The sequence below is a fragment of the Lynx canadensis genome, chromosome C1, assembly GCF_007474595.2.
Source record: "Lynx canadensis isolate LIC74 chromosome C1, mLynCan4.pri.v2, whole genome shotgun sequence".
NCBI lineage: Eukaryota > Metazoa > Chordata > Mammalia > Carnivora > Felidae > Lynx > Lynx canadensis.
The window spans coordinates 138634672-138660493 of record NC_044310.1 but is presented as its reverse complement, the minus strand read 5'-3'; the positions used below and the strand labels follow the sequence as shown (position 1 = coordinate 138660493).

General features: G+C 37.3%; 1 long non-coding RNA gene and 1 pseudogene across 1 annotated transcript in view; one reads left to right on the top strand and one right to left on the bottom strand.

Moving 5' to 3' along the window:
- LOC115520475 overlaps positions 1-25822 on the bottom strand; it is a 221750-nt gene that overhangs the window by 55521 nt on the left and 140407 nt on the right. The gene's annotated exons all lie outside the window — the stretch shown is intronic.
- Positions 5715-6283, top strand: LOC115520473 (annotated as a pseudogene).

Below are 25822 nucleotides of genomic sequence, written 5' to 3'. Positions count from 1 at the left end.
ATTTATGCTGTAAGACATTTTAAATGTTCTATTATATGGAAATACCCTCTTTCCAGTATTTATGGCATATTTTTTTTATGTAATGCATACTTCAGCTAAAGTGATTTTTCAAGTTATTAATGAAACAAAATAAAACAACCCTCCAAAATGAGGGGTCTTCATTAATGGAAACAAATCCTTCAGTATTATCCTAAGGGAAGAGACTTTACCCAGGATAATGAACAAAAAAGCCATAAGTAGATGCATCTTGGGAAAATCAAATTCTACCATGATTTCCAATAAAAACAAAAAGATATCAGGGAGAGATGTTAGAACCCCGTGCAAGGAAATGAAATCCTCACATGTCAACGCATTAAAATAAAAAAATGACAAGCAGGGAAAATGCACATAAATGCACAGAATAGGAGTATCATCCTTAGTGATGTCTGAAAAGGAGGTTAGTGTGACCAGAGTATCAAAGTCACCAGCGAGTGTTTGGGGGAAAACATCAGGCTCTGACTCTCTGCAGATTTTTAGTGCAGGCACTCATAATAGCAAAAGAAACCATATTACATGAGGAATTTTATGAGCCAGTAGTATGCCTGATTTTATGATATCTGGAAATAGCTTTACCAAAAAAGCATATTTCAAATCCTACCAAGATCAGTTCGGTACTATGCCAACCTGCCAATAATGAAGAGGTTTATTAGAGAAAATAACACAACGACACAAGAATAAAATCCCTATAAACAGAAAAAGATGTCTAGATTACACAAATTGCCTCCAGAAGTAAATAATGATGGGGTCATTTTCGACTCAGTGAAAGATAATTGAGAAATCAAAAAATGAAATCTAAATATGAGCAAGTGCAACCAAAAAGAGTTTGAGTCACTCTTGTTTACATGTTTAAAGGATTGCCTTGTCAAGTTTCTTTTTTGAGATACACAAGAAATAAATGGAATATCATTTTAGATCTTTGAAAGGCAACAGAAAAAATAACTATACATATAAAATGTGAAGAATTTGCAGAGATTTGCTCCATCTTCTCCGTGTTTATAATGAACCTAAATGACTATGCAGAAAAAGAACTACTTAAATGTTTGAACCAAAACATTATAGGTCATTTTGCTCTGTAAGAGTGATTTAAGTCTTAATACCATCTCTCTCTTTAAGCTTAAAATGCTACTTAAAATTAATCAAATATTAAATGTTTCTTATATTGCTGGCCTTTATAATGCTGTGACTTTTTCTGATGATTCCTTAGCACTGAAAATATAGTTGTAGATACTATTGTAGATACAGATACAATAAAATGTCCCCTAGATAAATATACGTAACATAGAATTTTAACTTGTTATAGTGAATTGCAAATTAGTGTGAGGAAGTAAAACAGTATGGTAGGTTCATGTTCAGTAAAAGTTAAATATGTAACAATTAAAAATACCTATTGACGAGTTAATTGCAACAGAGAGAAATTGAAGCAAAAATAAAATGAAATATTCAGTTGATTCATATAGAAAATAATAAAAAAATTATCTCAATATGTTGGGATGCCTCTCTTTTTGATTGAACCAGGTGAAAATTTTTTATTGTTCAAAAAAGACTGAGGATTGGAAATTTCTCATGGTTTAAACTAAAAGCACTAGGGTTAGTTCATTTACTTCATTTTAGTTCATTTAGTTCATTTAGTTCTATGAAACATTGCAATACAAACCAAGAAACAATGTATTCATTGACTAAAACCTATAGTTCAAATAATTTTACTACCACACAAAAAAGGTGAAAGAGGAATAAACACTATAAGTGATTTTTGTTGCTCCCAGATTCTTAAGAGATTATGTGTTTATTTGAGCATATACTGTGTAGATCATTAGGTAAAAAAAAAAGTCATCTCTGTTTTATTCTTCTTGGATGTTGATAAAGAAGATATAATAAGAGGAAGGTTATAAATGAGAGCAAATTCACATTTGGAAGAGAAGGAAACCAACAAAGTCCTTTATGATATTTATAATAGCTTAATAAATTTTTTGGCCAAGTACTGTAAGGTAAAAACTTCCTCCACCATATATTGCAAGTTCATAATTTTAAAAAATGGCCGACTGTAAATAAAGGCAATCTATTTAACTGTCTATTGATCAATCAGTGAAAAACAACCATATATTTATATAACAGTTTAGCAGAAATTTCAAGGAAAGAATTCTCAATTTTGCCTGATCCTAAAAATGTGTCTTATAAAAACCAACAAAAACCCAAAAATTAACATAGTATTTAAATTTTTATATACATAATTATAACATTAGATGTATCAAAATTAATTTTGATACATCTAATGTTTGGTCAGAACGAACAGTGTTGCTGTACCAGTTGTTAACATACTAAATAGTAAAAGGTTTCCATACTTGTTAGAAAATGGCCACTACTCTCTATTCCTCTCCCCATGTACTCTTCTCTAGGGACATCGCTTCCACCAAGCAGACTTATCCATATTCTAACCCCTTAGGAGATAAGACCTGGCAGAGCTGGGGGCCTATAAGACCCTTAGATCCACCCAAATTAGTGCCTACGCCATACCAGTTGTTATGTTTCAAATCTCTCCTCTGTTAATGAAACAGGGATAGTTGCAGAAGCTTTGTATTTGGAGTCAGACAGACTACTGCCTGGGTAAGTCACTGGTCTTTTCTGAAATTTTAACTTCCTCTTCTGAAATAGTTATTACTAACTACTTAGTAGAGCTTATTGTGGATTGTGTGAAATAACATAAAGTGCCTATTAGCAATGGTAGGCATACCACTTACTCTCCTCTCACCTTACTAGAAACATGGTACAGTTGACACCTGAACAAAGGGGATTAGGGATGCCAAACCTACATGCAGTCAAAAATCCACATATAATGCTTGACTTCCCAATACCCTACTGTTGACCAGAAGTCTTACTAATACCATAAACTAATACCTTACAAATAGCCAATTAACATATTTTTAAATATATGATATACTGTATCCTATAATAAAGTAAGCTAGAGAAAAGAAAATGTTATTAAGATAATCATCAAGAAGAGAAAATGCATTTACAGTACTGTGTTTATCAGAAAAATACCCTGTGTGTAAGTGGACCCACACAGTTCAAACCTGGGTTATGCCAAGGTCAACTGTAAATACTATATGGAAAAACAAGCAAAACTGCAGTTCTTTCCTCACAAATGGGTCATGTTTCAAACATTCATTTTTGAAATCAGTAGTCTGGTAATTAAGAATGCACTTTCCTCACAATGATCATTACATAAAAGTAGAAACGTATCTCAACAATTTTATAAATTCTAATTTCATCTACAATATGCTGTTTTCATACATGGACAAAACTTATTGAGTATTCATATATGCTAGGTGCTATTTTAAGAATTTTACATTTAAGTGGTTTAATCCTCAGAGCAACCTTATGAAATTGTATGCTCTTATCACACCCACATAACAAATAAGGAAACCAAGACAGAGAGGTAAAGTATCATGCTCTAGGTTATAGTAGCTAGTAAGTGGCAGAGCCAGCATTCAACCTACGCAACCAGGCCCAAGGGCGTTTGTTCCTAATCACTATACTGTATTGTCTTTGGAGTTGTCTGATTCATAAAACATATAAACACTTAAAAAATCAAACCATTGAGAGAAAAATCACATGGTAGTTCCTCAACTTGTGATAGAAATCAAACAGCAAAAGATGAAAAAATATACCAAATTTATCTTGCATCCTGGTGGCTTGAAGAAAAGCAGCCTTAGATTAGATTTGTGGAGATACAGACTGTCTACCCTCAAAGGTTTAAATACTACTATCATGGGTTCTTCATCACAGCTAATGCTCCTGAATTACCTTTCCTTTCCTTATTTATGTATCTATCATCAGTTTCTACAAAACATTACCTAAGGAATGGGAAATGCAGCAGAAAGTCTGGAGTCCCTTACATGAGCTTGGTTTCTCCTTTTTCTTTCAGAGGAAGTGTCTTTTTATTTTTTTTATTTATTTATTTTTTTTTAATTTTTTTTTTTAACGTTTATTTATTTTTGAGACAGAGAGAGAGAGAGAGAGCATGAACGGGGGAGGGGCAGAGAGAGAGGGAGACACAGAATCTGAAACAGGCTCCAGGCTCCGGGCTGTCAGCACAGAGCCCGACGCGGGGCTCGAACTCACGGACCGCGAGATCGTGACCTGGCTGAAGTCAGACGCTCAACCGACTGCGCCACCCAGGCGCCCCGGAAGTGTCTTTTTAAAGACAGTTTGCAAACAGGCCCAAGGCCAACTTGTATTGACCTGGGCTCCCAAGTCTGAATTATCAACAGTGACCAGGCTCTTGTCTGGCACCTTTCCCACAGATCAAGAGAATGGGTGTATTTGTTCCATGGAGATTAAGTTCAGCTACTGCCTGACTCCCCATCTTCTTCAGACTACACCTAGTACTTCTGTTTATCCTTGAGACTTCTGTGAGTTCTTCCTGTGACCATTTCTTACTTTGAAAGATTGCTCTTTAAATTCAGTTGTTGGTGTGCAAAAATAGTTTCCATCTAATGTTCTTAGTACTTTCAGATTATTTGTAATATTTTCATTTGAGCTTTTTGTTACATTTTACTTTTAGTATCAAGGTGACTGTCAAATATTTTATTTACTTGGTATATTAAATGCTCCAAAAACTACTTTTCAATATCCTAGAATCTTATTACTTTGCTATTTTAAATTCTTTAGCATTTTAGGCATCCCTAAATATTTATATTTAAGCATTTTAAGGGTATTAAGATTTGTTTTAGTTTAAACTGTAGATCTCACAGAATTTTTTGTTAGAATTATATTCAATTTTTTTGGTTAAAAAGCATTTTTTCCTTACTTCCATTTTTAAACTTTACTATATATATTGACTTCAGTATTTAAAATTATGTGTAGAGTCTCAATGTAAGGGTGACTGTGTGAGATCCTTTAACTCACAAAACTTTGTTAAGTTTTACTCGTATTTGAACGCTAGTAAATAACTTTATCCACTTGGAGTCACAAAAAAATTAAAAGGAATCTATCATACTATATATTTTCAGTCTCAAATTCAAATAGATCATCTTTATAACTGTCCATTTACTCTAAACAACGTATCATTAACAGTATAAAATAAATAATACCAGCCTAAATGGGAAGGATTCTTATCTTTGGGTTTATTAGGTAGTTGTCTTAGTGGGGTTTCTAAGGAAGCAGTCTCTGAGAATAAAACTGAGTATACATTTTTTTTTTTTTTCATTTGGGAGGTTCAGAAGAACTGGCAGGGAAATGGGGAAGGTGATAAGAGAAGGGCAAGCAGCTAATATAGGGTACACTATTAGGCTAGCTATCACAGAAGCCAACTGAAACTTCATCTTCCGGGGGAAACTGGCAAATGGTATAAGATACAGGTCTCAGAATTGTCTAAGCCAGGGCCAAGGAAGCTGAAACCTGTTAGTCACTGTTTACAGTCTAATCCCAGTGGTTTCTAGCAGGTCAGAGGCAGTCCTATGGCTTAGATGGAGGTGCTGGCCTTTGGAAGGCTGATGTGCACAAAATGGTAAGGGGCTACAAGGGTGTATGAAAACAGTACCACATTAACTATTACAACAACAAATCTATTAGACACCCCCCCCCAAACACCACAGTGATCATTCTGACAAAGTAAATTTAGCCCTGAATGTTGGTAAAATTTTGGTAAACCAGTTTTACCTGTAAGTATAAGGTATGCTAATAATATTTAAGTATTACTGAGAGTGTATAACTTCTCATAAAATGCTAACAAAGCAAGAGCATGGGACTATACACTAGGAAACATGTATAAGCTCAAGGAATAATATCAGCCTGTGATTTAACTTTTTCAGGAAATAATCTCTTCCTTCCCAGCTGCTTAAAGCTTGGATGCCATCATGAACGACACAGTAACTATATGGACTAGGAAGTTCATGACCAAACAACTACTTCAGCAGAAACAAGTGGTCAGTGATGTTCTTCACCCTAGAAAGGCAGCCATACCTAAGACAACATTTTGGGGAAAACTAGCCAAAATTTAAGACCACACCAGAGGTCATCTTTGTATTTGGATTCAGAACCCATTTTGGTGGTGGCAAGACAACTGGCTTTGGCATGATTTATGATTTCTTAGATTATGCAAAGAAAAATGAACCCAAACATAGACTTGCAAGACATGGCCTGTGTGAGAAGACAAATATGTCAAGAAAACAGCAAAAGGAACGCAAGAACAGAATGAAGAAGGTCAAGGGGATTGAAAGCCAATATTGGTGCCAGCAACAAGTGAGCTGGAAATTGGACAACATGAGTAAAGACTGTACGGTGACTTTAACTGTGGTGATTGTGCAGTTTTTTTCATGAGAGAATAAATAAACTACATTTTTTAAAAAAGAAATCCTCCTTATAGATCCCTATAATGTTCCAAACCAGAGCAAGGACAAACACCCATCAGAACAAAAGATATGAATCATCATCTAAGTAAAATGTGTATATTCCTATTGCAACTTGAAGGCACATGTTACAAAAAAAAATGAACTATGGATTAAACTCAACCCAAGTACAATTTTTTTATACTCAATTTTGAATTATTTCTCATCTTTAAAGCCTTTCTTGGTTCCTCTCAGTATTTGTCTGACTTGAATCTTACAATCTGTTCTTAGAGTGTGCATGCATGGCATTTATGTTTCTCAAGGTCAGGTGATAGGTGCCAACTAGAAGGGTTCAGGTCTAGGTCCCAGCTTCACCATAATTCCAGAGCTCCTCTGGTCAATGGGATGCCAAGCTGATGGATTCTTATTTCTGGATCTTGACTCTGCAAGCTGGATTAGTGCTTGCAGCCACTAGATAGCTACAACAGTCTAGATGGGTAAGTGTTGAGTCCTGTGGGCCATATAAGGGCATCTTTGGTCACATACTTCCCACTAAGGTGGGTTTATTCAAGAGTAATGATCTTTTAAAAGCTAAACATAGTGAAAAAGCTAAGTGTATGTAAACTATATATCTGTCCCCAAGACTAATATTTATAGCTGTAAAATGGATTTGTAGTTGCGATTATTTTTTTGCAGAGAATAGAGAAAAAAAAGGTGGAAAACAAGTGTGTGTGTGTGTGTGTGTGTGTGTGTGAAAGTGAAAAAATGACATTTCCCCCCTAAACTGTGCAGGCTATAAACCATACATACTATTTGGGACAATTATGCATGCATTTATTTCCTCTGAATTATATTTTCACTAGATAGTTGCCAAGCATTGGCCAATTTCTACTGCAGAGAGTAGTGCCTGGAATTTGTCAGGGCACCTCTGCAATTTGTGGGTTGTGTGGTTGTCAGACTTACTTTCAGTGTGTACACACAGGGAAAGTGCTTGGGGTGGGCGGGGGAGAGAGCTAACAGGAAATAAGAAGAGGAAGAGAGTCACCTAAGGAGAATATTTTCTGTCTCAGAAAGAGTAAGTCTGGTAAAGAAATATAGTGCATAAAGTAGTAAACATTTAGGAAGCACAGAGCCGGACACAGGGCTCGAACTCACAAACTGTGAGATCATGACCTAAGCCAAAGTCGACACTTAACCGACTAAGCCACCCAGGTACCTCTCAAATTTTTATATGTCTAAATAGATCAATTTGCAATATAAAATTCTATACTATTAATAACTCTTGAGTAAAACAATTATTTTATGTACAGCATACCTAATTTCTTATCCTATCAAATTGTAATAACAATAATAGATATTTACAGCTAGAGGGAACCTTAGCAATCCCCCAGACTTTGCCTTCATTTTCAAGAAGAGGAAACAGAGCTAAAAGGTTGACTTGCCTAAGGTCATAGTGATAAAAGGGCTAGGATCCAAGTCTCATCATTTCTTCTTAGATTTCTTTTACAAAAATAATTTTGAATAATTATTAACAGGTTTTTTTTTCAATTTGTAGAGCTTTTTACTTGAGTTCCACAACACATTTTCACATAAATAATATTTGTGGGAAGTATTATTAGCATTGCACCACCTCCCAATATGAACATATTTCAAATCTGTGTATCTCTACTTTTAATTCATTTTCTTAAGAAAATAGTCAAGAGGCTCGACAGGAAGATGGCGGCGTAGGAGGACGCTGGGCTCACCGTGCGTCCTGCTGATCACTTAGATTCCACCTACACCTGCCTAAATAACCCAGAAAACCGCCAGAGGATTAGCAGAACGGAGTCACCGGACCCAAGGGCAGACGAGAGGCCCACGGAAGAGGGTAGGAAGGGCGGCGAGGCGGTGCGCGCTCCACGGACTGGCAGGAGGGAGCCGGGGCGGAGGGGCGGCTCGCCGGCCAAGCAGAGCCCCCGAGTCCGGCTTGCAAAAGCGGAGGGGCCTGACGGACTGTGTTCCGACAGCAAGCGCGACTTAGCATCTGGGAGGTCATAAGTTAACAGCTCTGCTCGGAAAGCGGGAAGGCTGGAGGACAAAGGGAGGGTGAGCTGCGGAGCCCCCGGACAACAGAGCTCAGTTTGGCGGGGAACAAAGGCGCTCGCCAGCGCCATCTCCCCCGCCCATCCCCCAGCCCAAATCCCAAAGGGAACTGGTTCCGGCCAGGGAAATTGCTCGCTCCGCGCAAACACCCAACTCTGTGCTTCTGCGGAGCCAAACCTCCGGCAGCGGATCTGACTCCCTCCGGCTGCCACAGGGCCCCTCCTGAAGTGGATCACCTAAGGAGAAGCGAGCTAAGCCTGCCCCCCCTGCCGCCGTGCACCTTGCCTTCCCACCCCAGCTAATACGCCAGATCCCCAGCATCACAAGCCTGGCAGTGTGCAAGTAGCCCAGACGGGCCAGGCCACCCCACAGTGAATCCCGCCCCTAGGAGAGGGGAAGAGAAGGCACACACCAGTCTGACTGTGGCCCCAGCGGTGGGCTGGGGGCAGACATCAGGACTGACTGCGGCCCCGCTCACCAACTCCAGTTATACACCACAGCACAGGGGAAGTGCCCTGCAGGTCCTCACCACACCAGGGACTATCCAAAATGACCAAGCGGAAGAATTCCCCTCAGAAGAATCTCCAGGAAATAACAACAGCTAATGAACTGATCAAAAAGGATTTAAATAATATAACAGAAAGTGAATTTAGAGGGGCGCCTGGGTGGCGCAGTCGGTTAAGCGTCCGACTTCAGCCAGGTCACGATCTCGCGGTCCGGGAGTTCGAGCCCCGCGTCAGGCTCTGGGCTGATGGCTCAGAGCCTGGAGCCTGTTTCCGATTCTGTGTCTCCCTCTCTCTCTGCCCCTCCCCCGCTCATGCTCTGTCTCTCTCTGTCCCAAAAATAAATAAAAACGTTGAAAAAAAAATTAAAAAAAAAAAAAAAAAGAAAGTGAATTTAGAATAATAGTCATAAAATTAATCGCTGGGCTTGAAAACAGTATACAGGACAGCAGAGAATCTCTTGCTACAGAGATCAAGGGACTAAGGAACAGTCACGAGGAGCTGAAAAACGCTTTAAATGAAATGCAAAACAAAATGCAAACCACCACGGCTCGGATGGAAGAGGTAGAGGAGAGAATAGGTGAACTAGAAGATAAAGTTATGGAAAAAGAGGAAGCTGAGAAAAAGAGAGATGAAAAAATCCAGGAGTATGAGGGGAAAATTAGAGAACTAAGTGATACACTAAAAAGAAATAATATACGCATAATTGGTATCCCAGAGGAGGAAGAGAGAGGGAAAGGTGCTGAAGGGGTACTTGAAGAAATTATAGCTGAGAACTTCCCTGAACTGGGGAAGGAAAAAGGCATTGAAATCCAAGAGGCACAGAGAACTCCCTTCAGACGTAACTTGAATCGATCTTCTGCACGACATATCATAGTGAAACTGGCAAAATACAAGGATAAAGAGAAAATTCTGAAAGCAGCAAGGGGTAAACGTGCCCTCACATATAAAGGGAGACCTATAAGACTCGTGACTGATCTCTCTTTTGAAACTTGGCAGGCCAGAAAGAATTGGCACGAGATTTTCAGTGTGCTAGACAGAAAAAATATGCAGCCGAGAATCCTTTATCCAGCAAGTCTGTCATTTAGAATAGAAGGAGAGATAAAGGTCTTCCCAAACAAACAGAAACTGAAGGAATTTGTCACCACTAAACCAGCCCTACAAGAGATCCTAAGGGGGACCCTGTGAGACAAAATACCAGAGACATCACTACAAGCATAAAACATACAGACATCACAACGACTCTAAACCCGTATCTTTCTATAATAACACTGAATGTAAATGGATTAAATGCACCAACCAAAAGACACAGGGTATCAGAATGGATAAAAAAACAAGACCCATCTATTTGCTGTCTACAAGAGACTCATTTTAGACCTGAGGACACCTTTAGATTCAGAGTGAGGGGACGGAGAACTATTTATCATGCTACTGGAAGCCAAAAGAAAGCTGGGTAGCCATACTTATATCAGACAAACTAGACTTTAAATTAAAGGCTGTAACAAGAGATGAAGAAGGACATTATATAATAGTTACAGGGTCTATCCATCAGGAAGAGCTAACAATTATAAATGTCTATGCGCCGAATACAGGAGCCCCCAAATATATAAAACAATTACTCATAAACATAAGCAACCTTATTGATAAGAATGTGGTAATTGCTGGGGACTTTAACACCCCACTTACAGAAATGGATAGATCATCTAGACACACGGTCAATAAAGAAACAAGGGCCCTGAATGAGACATTGGATCAGATGGACTTCACAGATATATTTAGAACTCTGCATCCCAAAGCAACAGAATATACTTTCTTCTCGAGTGCACATGGAACATTCTCCAAGATAGATCATATACTGGGTCACAAAACAGCCCTTCATAAGTTTACAAGAATTGAAATCATACCATGCATACTTTCAGACCACAATGCTATGAAGCTTGAAATCAACCACAGGAAAAAGTCTGGAAAACTTCCAAAAGCATGGAGGTTAAAGAACACCCTACTAACGAATGAGTGGGTCAACCAGGCAATTAGAGAAGAAATCAAAAAATATATGGAAACAAACGAAAATGAAAATACAACAATCCAAATGCTTTGGGATGCAGCGAAGGCAGTCCTGAGAGGAAAATACATTGCAATCCAGGCCTATCTCAAGAAACAAGAAAAATCCCAAATACAAAATCTAACAGCACACCTAAAGGAAATAGAAGCAGAACAACAAAGGCAGCCTAAACCCAGCAGAAGAAGAGAAATAATAAAGATCAGAGCAGAAATCAACAATATAGAATCTAAAAAAACTGTAGAGCAGATCAACGAAGCCAAGAGTTGGTTTTTTGAAAAAATAAACAAAATTGACAAACCTCTAGCCAGGCTTCTCAAAAAGAAAAGGGAGATGACCCAAAGAGATAAAATCATGAATGAAAATGGAATTATTACAACCAATCCCTCAGAGATACAAACAATTATCAGGGAATACTATGAAAAATTATATGCCAACAAATTGGACAACCTGGAAGAAATGGACACATTCCTGAACACCCACACTCTTCCAAAACTCAATCAGGAGGAAATAGAAAGCTTGAACAGACCCATAACCAGCGAAGAAATTGAATCGGTTATCAAAAATCTCCCAACAAATAAGAGTCCAGGACCAGATGGCTTCCCAGGGGAGTTCTACTAGACGTTTAAAGCAGAGATAATACCTATCCTTCTCAAGCTATTCCAAGAAATAGAAAGGGAAGGAAAACTTCCAGACTCATTCTATGAAGCCAGTATTACTTTGATTCCTAAACCAGACAGAGACCCAGTAAAAAAAGAGAACTACAGGCCAATATCCCTGATGAATATGGATGCAAAAATTCTCAATAAGATACTAGCAAATCGAATTCAACAGCATATAAAAAGAATTATTCACCATGATCAAGTGGGATTCATTCCTGGGATGCAGGGCTGGTTCAACATTCGCAAATCAATCAACGTGATACATCACATTAACAAAAAAAAAGAGAAGAACCATATGATCCTGTCAATCGATGCAGAAAAGGCCTTTGACAAAATCCAGCACCCTTTCTTAATAAAAACCCTTGAGAAAGTCGGGATAGAAGGAACATACTTAAAGATCATAAAAGCCATTTATGAAAAGCCCACAGCTAACATCATCCTCAACGGGGAAAAACTGAGAGCTTTTTCCCTGAGATCAGGAACACGACAGGGATGCCCACTCTCACCGCTGTTGTTTAACATAGTGCTGGAAGTTCTAGCATCAGCAATCAGACAACAAAAGGAAATCAAAGGCATCAAAATTGGCAAAGATGAAGTCAAGCTTTCGCTTTTTGCAGATGACATGATATTATACATGGAAAATCCGATAGACTCCACCAAAAGTCTGCTAGAACTGATACATGAATTCAGCAAGTTGCAGGATACAAAATCAATGTACAGAAATCAGTTGCATTCTTATACACTAACAATGAAGCAACAGAAAGACAAATAAAGAAAAGGATCCCATTCACAATTGCACCAAGAAGCATAAAATACCTAGGAATAAATCTAACCAAAGATGTAAAGGATCTGTATGCTGAAAACTATAGAAAGCTTATGAAGGTAATTGAAGAAGATTTAAAGAAATGGAAAGACATTCCCTGCTCATGGATTGGAAAAATAATATTGTCAAAATGTCAATACTACCCAAAGCTATCTACACATTCAATGCAATCCCAATCAAAATTGCACCAGCATTCTTCTCGAAATTAGAACAAGCAATCCTAAAATTCATATGGAACCACAAAAGGCCCCGAATAGCCAAAGGAATTTTGAAGAAGAAGACCAAAGCAGGAGGCATCACAATTCCAGACTTTAGCCTCTACTACAAAGCTGTCATCATCAAGACAGCATGGTATTGGCACAAAAACAGACACACAGACCAATGGAATAGAATAGAAACCCCAGAACTAGACCCACAAATGTATGGCCAACTCATCTTTGACAAAGCAGGAAAGAACATCCAATGGAAAAAAGACAGCCTCTTTAACAAATGGTGCTGGGAGAACTGGACAGCAACATGCAGAAGGTTGAAACTAGACCACTTTCTCACACTATTTACAAAAATAAACTCAAAATGGATAAAGGACCTAAATGTGAGACAGGAAACCATCAGAACCTTAGAGGAGAAAGCAGGAAAAGACCTCTCTGACCTCAGCCGTAGCAATCTCTTACTCGACACATCCCCAAAGGCAAGGGAATTAAAAGCAAAAGTGAATTACTGGGACCTTATGAAGATAAAAAGCTTCTGCACAGCAAAGGAAACAACCAACAAAACTAAAAGGCAACCAACGGAATGGGAAAAGATATTTGCAAATGACATATCGGACAAAGGGCTAGTATCTAAAATCTATAAAGAGCTCACCAAACTCCACACCCGAAAAACAAATAACCCAGTGAAGAAATGGGCAGAAAACATGAATAGACACTTCTCTAAAGAAGACATCCAGATGGCCAACAGGCACATGAAAAGATGTTCAGCGTCGCTCCTTATCAGGGAAATACAAATCAAAACCACACTCAGGTATCACCTCACGCCAGTCAGAGTGGCCAAAATGAACAAATCAGGAGACTATAGATGCTGGAGAGGATGTGGAGAAACGGGAACCCTCTTGCACTGTTGGTGGGAATGCAAATTGGTGCAGCCGCTCTGGAAAGCAGTGTGGAGGTTCCTCAGAAAATTAAAAATAGACCTACCCTATGACCCAGCAATAGCACTGCTAGGAATTTATCCAAGGGATACAGGAGTACTGATGCATAGGGGCACTTGTACCCCAATGTTCATAGCAGCACTCTCAACAATAGCCAAATTATGGAAAGAGCCTAAATGTCCATCAACTGATGAATGGATAAAGAAATTGTGATTTATATACACAATGGAATACCATGTGGCAATGAGAAAAAATGAAATATGGCCTTTTGTAGCAACGTGGATGGAACTGGAGAGTGTGATGCTAAGTGAAATAAGCCATACAGAGAAAGACAGATACCATATGGTTTCACTCTTATGTGGATCCTGAGAAACTTAACAGGAACCCATGGGGGAGGGCAAGGAAAAAAAAAAAAAAAAGAGGTTAGAGTGGGAGAGAGCCAAAGCATAAGAGACTGTTAAAAACTGAGAACAAACTGAGGGTTGATGGGGGGTGGGAGGGAGGGGAGGGTGGGTGATGGGTATTGAGGAGGGCACCTTTTGGGATGAGCACTGGGTGTTGTATGGAAACCAATTTGTCAATAAATTTCATAAAAAAAAAAAATAAAAAAAAAATAAAAGTTGAAAACTGGGAAAAAAAAATAAATAAATGAACTCTGAAAAGTTAAAAAAAAAAGAAATATATCTGAAATATTCTTATTTTTAAAATTTACAATTCATCAGTCTCAAAGATAGAGCTATTTTCTGAAAGTCATACCTTCTAAAATCAAGCAAATTGTGGAAAAGAGGGGAAATGAACACAAATCTTTTAAAAAATTACCCAGCATTCTAATCCAGCTCTTTCCCTTCTCCTGTTTTTGTTTTTCACTTCTCCCCAAAACTACGTGTAAATAATATGAGAAAAGCATTTCTATGGCTCTCCATCAATCTATACAAAGTTTTAAGCAACAATGTCACACTACTTCATTAACAAGTCCTCTGGGTACAGAAGTTTTTGTGTGGACATGGAATAGGTTGAAGAAAATTATAGTCTTCAAAAATTTGGCTCAGAATAAAGACTGACAGGGAGAAGATCACAAACTAGTCTAGATCCACGTGACAAAAAGACCCATTTTCTTTCTTTCTTTTTTTTTTCAATATATGAAATTTATTGTCAAATTGGTTTCCATACAACACCCAGTGCTCATCCCAAAAGGTGCCCTCCTCAATACCCATCACCCACTCTCCCCTCCCTCCCACCCCCCATCAACCCTCAGTTTGTTCTCAGTTTTTAAGAGTTTCTTATGCTTTGGCTTTCTCCCACTCTAATCTCTTTTTTTTTTTTCCTTCCTCTCCCCCATGGGTTTCTGTTAAGTTTCTCAGGATCCACATAAGAGTGAAAACATATGGTATCTGTCTTTGTATGGCTTATTTCACTTAGCATCACAGTCTCCAGTTCCATCCCCGTGGCTACAAAGGGCCATATTTCATTCTTTCTCATTGCCACGTAGTACTCCATTGTGTATATAAATCACAATTTCTTTATCCATTCATCACTTGATGGACATTTAGACTCTTTCCATAATTTGGCTATTGTTGAGAGTGCTGCTATAAACATTGGGGTACAAGTGCCCCTATGCATCAGTACTCCTGTATCCCTTGGGTAAATTCCTAGCAGTGCTACTGCTGGGTCATTGGGTAGGAAAAAGACCCATTTTCAATAAATAATATAGTGAATATGCTTGCATTCTTAAAAACAGACAACTGCTTATGTTCAGAATAAAATAGCTTTTGGGGGGAGTGGGGAAACCACAATAAATTAATCCAATATCTAGCACAGCTTTTGTAACAAAATGTGTTTTGTTCCTGCTTTGGAGGCTGGGAGAATGTCCTCCTTTTGCCATGGATGGTGTCTACTGGCATAGAGGCAACATGGAGGCTCAAGGAATAAGCCTCGCTCTCCAGAGGAATACAGCATTAGCACAGCACAAAGACAGCATTTGTTATGCCTTCACAAACCAGATGCTCTGAGTCCACAATACCTAGACTCATATTCCTAGTGACGGGGAAAAGCTGTAACAATTTGACCACAGGGATTACAGGTTTCAAAAGGACAAAATAAAATTTCTTTTCTCAACTTGTGAAAATCTGACCTGGATCCAATTAACATTTAACTAAGTTTCTGGTTTATGTCACATACTTTCCCAAATAAAAGGTGATTTAATCACCACCAAAATCTTAGGGTATAGGTATTATCATCCTCATTTAGTAGATGAGAGAACTGAGAGAGTAAGAGAGGTCAAAGCTCTGGCTGTTGATTGGAAAACTGCAGAGCTAGAACCTGAACCTGTCTAGTGCTTTACTCCATCTTTCCGCACTGCTCTGTTTTATCTCTGATAATGGCTTACAGTTGTGTTGAAAGGAAGACTTATCATATTGTAAAATGATTATTTATTTATCTGTCTCTGTTTATTACAAAGTGATCGAGGTAACTTATAAATACCAGTGCCACGTATTAAAGTGGGTATATGTGAGGAAATTGAGACAAAGAAAAATTATGATTTGGATATAGTTTAAGAAAGAGTTGTAGGAAATGAATGTTTTACATATCATCATGATGGCACAGCAACGTAACACATAAGACTTTTTTCAAAATATCATCACCAAAATAGAAACTGCATGGGAGGCTCAGCAATGTTATAAGGTGTAAATTCCCTCTGGAATTCTCTTTTCTAGGGGTTTCTTTCATTTCCAGTGATATAGCTGTCAACAATAATCTAAAATCAGATAAGGCCTCTTTTCCAGGTGACTAGGATAATGTGATCTCTGGGAATGATGCCCTAGGAATCTAGTTCTATTTATTAGCTCCTTTTGAATACAGAAATGTATACCCAATTCTAAAACAATTCTAAATTACCAAAATAAAGAATCGGCTGGGGGTGAGGGTTTCAGTAATTTCCTATTTAATGGAGTAATGCCAAAATTCTAAGGGCAATGACCAAGAACATCTACATGGATGTTTCTACTTTCTAACATTCATTTCCTAACAGATTTTAATTCAAACCAGATCAAATGCACTCAATAAACTACATTAATATAATACCTAATTTTGATCATACTATATATTATGGAAATTGGAAGATATATTACATATTATATATGAAAAATGGAAGGAAGAAATCGTGAAAAAGTCAAACTTTCCAAAATAACACCTGTAAAATGCAATTTGAACATATCCTTTCAACTAAATATTAATTAGAAATCAAACCACAATTCCCACCTGGGAAAAAGGAGAGTGTATTCATTTAACATAGCACAAAAATAGAGTACAATATAAGGTTTACAAGCTTGGCTTTTAGTCTACAAATGCTTTTGGATCTTATGACATAACAAATTATTCATTACTGTGAAGAATGCTGACACACACCTCAACTTGGCTAAAAGGTAAAGTTGTCAAGTGTGTCTGTCAATATTTAGATTCACATGCTTATGAAAGGACTGATATAGTGGGGAAAAGTGAAAAGAAAATTTAACCTCACTCCAGCTCAGTCCTATTCGCACGGTATTCTGATGAGACCATACTTAGGTTTTCTGAGTAGGCTTGGTGCTCTGTGGTTTACTAAGAACCTCTCCAGGTCCTCTGCTTCCAAGCCTTCCACTGTAGGATCTTGTGAGGAGACAAAATTACACATGATACACGTTTTAAATTCTCTTCTCTGCTCACCTGCTTATCTACCTTCCATTCTTTCCTCCCTCTTTCTTGCTTCAAGGATAGAGATTAGAAATGATATTGCTTACTTCTCCAAATAGACTATGGGAATAAAAGGATACTACTAGGTTAATACTGAAATTTAAATAGTATGACTGAAGTCTATCTCTGAGGAAATAACAAATGCTTACCTATCTAAAGCATTTCCTGTTTTGTTAATAAAACCTAGCTCTTGAAGCTGTAAATGATTTATTAATTCTTTTTATTTAATTTTTTTTTTTTTTTTTGAGAGAGAGCACAAGCGAGGGAGGGGCAGAGAAAGAGGGAGAAACAGAATCGCAAACAGGATCCAGGCTTTTAGCTGTCAGCACAGAGCTCAACGTGGGGCTCGAACTCGCCATGAGATCATGACCTGAGCCGAAGTCAGATGCTTAAAGACTGACTGAGCCACCCAGGTGCCCCTATTAACTCTAATGTAGGTATCTCTGCATATATAATTGGATTTGTTTGTTATTTAGACTTCCATATTGTTAGCATTATAACATCATAGTTCCTCCATTAAACTAACATTAAAGAAGATAACTAGGTCTTCTCTCTTAAATCAATACAATAACATTTTGAAACCCTACTGTGCTCAAGACAGGTTTTAGATGCATTTGAACATTTGAAGGAGAACAAGCAGTTGGGGATATAAAATCACACACGAATCACCGTAACAACAGAAGTACAAATAAAATGCCATGCAAGCTAAGAGGCGAGAGAAAGAGAGGGCAACAGTTCCTTTGTAATTCTTAAAGAGCTGATATGAAGAAGAATAAATTATGGTAGACTGAGATTCGAAATCCAATACGAAGAAGCTTAGACAAAAGAGTATCTCTAATCATAACTTCCAACAAAAAACCTACAAATTCTTTCTGCTTATTCTTCTCAAAGATCTTGTATAAGACATTGTATGTTTTGAAATGATTCCACTCAACATTTTCCTGTCATATTTCACATGACCCCTGAAAATGCCATCACCTCTAGGAGGATCTAACTGCTCCAATTATCTTTTAGATCTTAACAGGAAGGTAAATTCTGTTCAAAAGCTTGCACTAACCCTCATAAATTGGAGCTACGTATCTACTGTGACTAAGACTGCTTGTACTTCCCTTCTCAAAGCAGTTATTTCACTGTCATGTTACTAACTGCCTGTATGATTCTCTCCAGTTACCATGAATTTTTTAAGGGCAAGCTTGATGGCTCTCATATTCACAATACCTAGTGCTGGGCTTAAAACTAGAAGTTGTTAAAAAAAAAAATAGCTCTTGAATGGGTGCTGAATATGAAGTGTGCAGCTAGCAGCCAATCAGTAGGGTGACCAATGAGAAAGGCCTGAACTGAGGCAAAGGCAGGGAGGATGAAGAGGACAGACAGGAGAGTAATATAGGAGTTGGAATCAATAAAACTTGGTGACTTACTAGAGGTAAGAGGAAGAAAAAAAGGAAAATGACAGAGTGAGTACTGAAGGATTGTTACCAATTTTTAACCAAATGGGTAGACAGGACAATCATGGTCGCTATAAACTCTTTGACCCTTCTCTTACTGCTGTCTCCCACAAGCCAGGCATGATGGCTACCTCATCGTTTCCCCAAAATGCCAGACACACACACCATGTGCAGCTGCTGTTTCCTCATCCTGGAGGAATCTTCCCCCAAATATCCACATAACTTGCTCCCTCACCTTTTCAGGTCTTTGCCTAAATGATACCTTTTAATGATGACTTCCTAAGCATCCCACTCAGAACTGTAACCTTTATCCACATCTTGGTCCTCCTTAGTTTTCTTTCCTGCTTTATCTTGCCCCACAGAATTTATATCAGATACACAATGCATTTATTTGCTTTGTCTCATCCACTACAAATACGGTCCCTGAGGTGTAAAGATTTGTTCATTTGTTTACTTCACTACTGTACCCTCAGGGCTTAGAACATAGTAGGCATTCAATAAATGTCTAAATAATTAACGACTGAACAAATGAATGAACAGTATTGCCAACATGGGTAACAGAGTGGGAAAAAAGTATGTAGAAGACGACTGTGTTCACTTTTGGATAATGCTCAATTAGAAGAGATCTCTGAGACTTACAGTTGGTGCTCAGGGAAAAGCTTTCAGCTGGTACAAGAAGCATATGATACTCAGAAACAATGTGCAGAGGAGAAAGAAAATTTTAAAAATCTACAGACATTGGGAAACACCAATGTTTAAGGATTGGGCAAAGGAGGAAGGGTAAGCAAAAAAGTCTGGGAAACAAAAAATAACCAAAGGGTAGGAAGAACACCAGAAAAGGAGAAAGGAGAGAATTTTAAGAAGTTCAGTAGAAGTATCAGGTGGATTAGAAACTAAAATAAAGGAAGAGAAGGACTCATAGTATCTCATAATTAGGTCATCGCTGCTTTTAGCCGATGCAGGTTTACAGGAGCACAAAATAACAATCAAGAATAACCAGCACTTATTGAGCACTCGTGTGCTATGCAAGATGGTTGGGGCTTCAAATACACCATCTCTAATCCTCCCAACTAGGTAGCTATTCTATTTACCTAAATTTTATAGGAGAAACTGAAGAAAGATGAAGTGGTTCATGGCTGTATAGATGAAAAAAAGTGGAGGAGCTAAGGTTTGAATCATAATACATAATAGAAATACACTTGATAAATGTTTTGCTCATTTGACACTCTCGATTTAAATTCCACATAAATTAATTTTCCAGGTATAAAAAGACTTGCCACCTTCAGCACCAATACTCACATATTTTAAAGATCTTTAAAAGAATTAAAAAAACCCAAACAATCTTATACTTGATAATTTAAGAATGCTATTAGGAATATCAATTGCTTATATTTATGCCTTTGGGAACCTTGAAGTGTTTAAATTTTTTGCTCTTATGATGAAAGGCACCACAATGATTTGTTGTTGTTGTTGTTTTTTGAAATTCTGTGTCTTCACTTTATAATTTTTCTGCCTATGGGCCAGAACCATGCTAAGTGCTATACATATCTCAGGTAATCGTCACCATAACCTTATGATTTAAGTTATATTAGAAGAAAAAAGAGGCACAGAGAGGTTAAATAACGTATCCAATGTCACACAGCCAGTCCCAGCAGAGGTTCTAGGTCTCTGAGCGTCCAACTCCAAAGCTCTCAATCTTAATTCTGACTCAGCTGTTTTCCAGGCTGATACACCAATGAGGTCCTTAGTCATTTTGCAGATAGACCAGATTTCCAGATAAGTATTCCCCTAAATGAACTCTGAGATATAAGACTTCCAAAAATTTTGATGTTAATTGAAAAAAATGTTAACCTTTTGATGTATGAACAAACTAAAAATTTAAGAAAAAAAAGAAAAGAAGCTTGTAGCATATTAAACATTTTACCTGCCTGTTAATGTTTACTAACACAACAAAGCATCAGGATTTGAGTGCTCTGTCCTAATGGTTTAATAATTGCATTAATTTCCTATTTGCTGCCAAAACAAATTACCACAAACTTATGATTTAAAACAATGCTTTTTACTACCTTGCTGTTCTATAGTCAATGACCTTGTATAGGTCTCACTGGGTGAAGGCTGAACACAGCTGTATTCCTTTCTGTGGGTTCTTAGGGAGAATCAGCTACCATGCCTTTTCCAGCTTCTAGAGGCGGCCCATATTTCTTGGATTGTGGTTCCTTTCCTCCATTTTCTTTTTTTTTTTTTTTTTTTAATTTTTTTTTTTCAATGTTTATTTATTTTTGGGACAGAGAGAGACAGAGCATGAACGGGGGAGGGGCAGAGAGAGAAGGAGACACAGAATCGGAAACAGGCTCCAGGCTCTGAGCCATCAGCCCAGAGCCCGACGCGGGGCTCGAACTCACGGACCGAGAGATCGTGACCTGGCTGAAGTCGGACGCTTAACCGACTGCGCCACCCAGCCACCCAGGCGCCCCGCTTTCCTCCATTTTCAAAGCCCACAAGAGCAGGAAGAGTCCTTCTCACATGAAATCGTTCTTACCGCCTCTCTTGCCCTCCTCTTCCACGTTTAAGAACTCTTGTGTTTATAGGGGGCCCACCTGGATAATCCAGGATAATCGCCCTCTTTCAAGGTTAGCTGATTAGCAACTTTAACTCCATCTGCAACCTTAATTCCCCTTTGCCTCCTAAGGTAACATATCATAGGTTCTGGAGATTAGAATATGAACATCTCTATGGAGATAGTATTCTGCCTACTACAGTAAGTAAGAAAATCCTCAACTATACCCTAAAATATGTTCCTATTACTGAAGAACAGGATGGAGAACATGGTTTTGTTTTGTTTTGTTTTGTTGTTTTGTTTTGTTTTGTTTTACCAATAGAGGAGAAGGGAAAAAATACTAGGCTGAGTGGGAAATACTAATTTGGATTATACTATCTTGCAGGAACATTTCGACTGAACTTATCTTGCAGATCTTAAAAATAATTTTCAGATATCTTCAGTCTAGGCAATAAGACATAGTAGAATACTGCGATGGTCCTGAAAGACACTTACATTCTGTAAGAGTAACTTTTTTGTTAGTCTTCATCTATTCCTTCATCCTTTGCCTTTGAAATTTACAAAGACTTTCATCCTTCCTGGGAATGTCCTTTGGCCTCTAAATTTACATATACAACCCAAACTCTAGCTATATAAATGAAACACATCGAAATATTAGTAATTCACCTTATGTGTTGAGTGAGGCCTACACTTTTCAGAGGTTTTACTATACTTAAGAAGAGCTGATTATGCCAACTAATTTTTCTAGCAGTAGAATGAAGGAAACATGAAGGGAACATTTTAAAGCCATGAATGGAAAAACTTAAGTAACATCTGCTTATCAAAGCTCACCTTCCTTGCTTTCCCCAACATTTGTTCCAATTTCCCAGAGGGTAACTTAATATTAACCCCTACTTCCATTGCAATAAGTCGAACAAGGCTTGCTAACTATAAATATTTAAAATAGTGATTCACAAATTGCAAAATAAGGGGGTGGTGTCTCTGATACTAAGTAATAATTATAAACTAGCCTGTATTACAATGCATAGGAATGAATTTAAAACACAAGTATTATCAATATAAAGAAAACATTGAAACTCTGAGAAAACAGAACATAAATGGAATGGCATACCTTGTCATCAGAATGAATACTGGATGGATGTCTCAATATTAGTACATATTTACTGGAGTCGTTCCAAAAGCAGGGTGCCCCTGACGCGCAGCACCATCACCATTTGAATTTTTTAGATATGCGAATTCTAAAGTTCCAACTCAGACTTAGTGCATCAGAAACTCAGCACACTATGTTTTAACAACCTTTCCACATGATTCTGACATTTATACAAAAATTGAGATTGCTGTTTTAATGTAATCTCAACAAAAGTAACAACAGAAATTTTTCCTCAACAGGGAAACAGAACAAGACAAGCTGATTCTAAAGGTCGTATGGAAAAATACACATTAAAATTTTGGCACGAGAGAAGGGACAAATTGGCACAGAAATCAATGGAAAAGAATAAAGAGTCCAGAAATATTCTCCCTACATAAAGGAATTTAGTACCTAACAAGAGTGGCATTTTATATCACAGGGGAATGATACAGAGACAACTGGTTAGCACTCATGAAAACAAACCAGCCAAATAAATAAATATATAAATGGAACAGTAAGTTCCTGGAAGAAATAAGAGATGAATTTTTATAAACTGAGAAGAAGCAAATGCCCTTCTAAGCAAGACATAAAGACAGGAAGAAGACTGGAAAATCTGACTCCTTAAAAAAAAAATTAACAAAGAAAAAAATACTATAAGCTATGCCAAATAACAAATAATCAGCTAGAGGAAAGAATATTTGTGATATATAAAACAGACCAAAAGTCTAATTACCCTAACTCACAAAGAGCCATTACAAATCAAAACTCAATTAAAAAAATGAGTGAAGGATATGAAAAGAAGCACTCAGGTGTGGTGTGTGTGGTAAATGAAGGAAGAATATTTACAAATAGATGAAAAGGTATTAGGAAAGAAGAAAATTAAAATAAAGAGATATTTTTCATCTTTGAAATTGGCAAAATATACTTGATAATACGATGTGGCAAGAGTAAGGAGAAACCACATTCTCTTTTTACCATAAACAGAAGTATAAACTGATGAAATGTCATTGCAGAGGCAATTTTGCAACATCCATCAAAATTTAAAAACACACTTTACATTTCATAGGTAGGAATTTATCTGACACACAGTCAAAAAGATACCCATGCAATAATATTCATCCCATCTTTGTTAGAAATAACAAAACAGTAGATCAACCCAAATATTTGCTACTAAAAAAAATGTTCAAATAATGAACTATGCATCTGTGGAATACCAAACAACCACAACAACAAACTGAGATAGCTCCATGTATCAATATCTAAGGTACTGTTTATTCCAATGACTTATTCCATAATGGGAAGCCTGTATTTCCCACTCTCCTTCACCTATTTCCTTTTCCCCCCACCCCCTCCCTTCTGGCAACCATCAGTTTGTTCTCTGTATTTATAGATCTGATTCTGCTTTTTGTTTGTTTATCTGTTTTGTTTTTTAGATTACACATATAAATGAAATCATATGGTATTTGTCTTTTAAAAAGCATAGCTCAATTATTTGGAATGGTAAAGGCCTTCAAAAATAACTTGTGCACAAAAGCAATGCAAAACTGGCAAAACTGGCAAAATCGTCTTTTTCAAAACTCTGGAAATTAACTTTAATTATCTTATTTTTCTCTTAATCTCATTTCCTTCGCAGGTTCTGGAGTAGCCTTGAAAACCAAGAGCCTCACAACTCTGGTAGCTGTATAAACTGCCAACCTATTAGCACATAAGGATTAGTACAGGTTTAGAATTCCCTGAAATGTCCACTTGCAGAAAACTGTCACTATTTTGCCTTATCTGGCACCTCATTAAATGATTCCATTTTCAGGGCATTTTATTTCATGACTCAGAGCTACTTCTGTGCAAACAATCTTCTCCCCAAGCATTGTGCTGTTGAAGGAAATCAGTGGCAACTGTTTAACCCTTGGGGCTAACAAGAGGCTGAACAACAAACAAAAATTAAAAGGAAAATTGAAGAGTGGCACCTGGGTGGCTCAGTCTGTTAAGCGTCCAACTCTTGGTTTTGGCTCAGGTAATGATCTCCTGGTTCATGGGTTTGAGCCCCTCCCTCCCCACCACGTTGGGCTCTGCATAGTGAAACAAGAGCAGGGGTAAAGTAACTACATACGTAAATATAAAACACAGTAGAGATATTATGTTTCATTGTAACTCTTGCCTTCTCCTACATGATTTAAAAGACAGCTACACAATTTTAAAACTGTGTTGATGGGTTTACCATGTATAAAAATGTAATTTATATGACAATAATAGCACAAAGTAAAGGGAAGTAAACAGAACTATACTGGAGCAAAGTTTTTCTGATGAAATTAAGTTGGTATTAATCTAAACTAGATTGTTAACAATCACCAGGGCAACCATTAACAAAACAATTCTAAAACATAGTAAAAAAAAAAAACACAAGGAAATGAAGATAGTATATTAAAAAAATGTGTCAAATACAGAAGGCAACAATGAAGGAATGGGAAAAATGGGGGAAGACATTAGAAACACGGCAAACAGGAAAATGGCAGATGTAATTCTTACTTTATCAGTAATTACATTATATGTAAATGTAATACACACTCCAATCAAAAGTCAGAGATTGGTGGAATGGATAAAAAAAAAAATGTTCCAACTGTATACTGTCTATAAGATACACACCTTAGCTTCAAAGACAGAACTTGATTAAAAATGAAAGTATGAAAAAATATGTCATATAAGCAGTAATCAAAAGAAAGCTGGAATGTTTAAACTAACATCAGAGAAAAGAAACTGTAAGGAAAAAACTTTTCCTAGAGGCAAAGAACATTTTATAATACTTTTATAAATAAAAGGATCAACTCATCAGAAAGAAATAACTATTGTAAACATATATGCATGTAACAAAAAAGCCCCAATATCCTTGAAGCAAAAAGTCACAGAACTGAAGGGAAAAATAGACAATTAAACAATAATAGTTGGGGGCTTCACTAATCCATTTTCAATAATGGACAGGATAACTAGGCAGGTCAACAGGGAAATAGAAGAGTGAAACAGTACTAAAAATCAACTAGACCCAACAGTAGAATATCATTCTTCTCAAGTGCACATTGAAATTCCTGGATTTGTGGAAATTCAATGACACAGTCCTAAACAATCAATGAGTCAAACAAAATAATACAAGAGAACTTAGAAAAGATTTTAAATAAATAAAAATGGAGACAAAATATACCCAAATTAATGGATTCAATTAAAGTAGTGCTTAGAGGGAATCTTATCACTGTAAATGCCCATATTAAAAAAAAGAAGAAAATCTCAGGTCAAATCAGGAACACGAGGGATATCACTACCAACTACACAGAA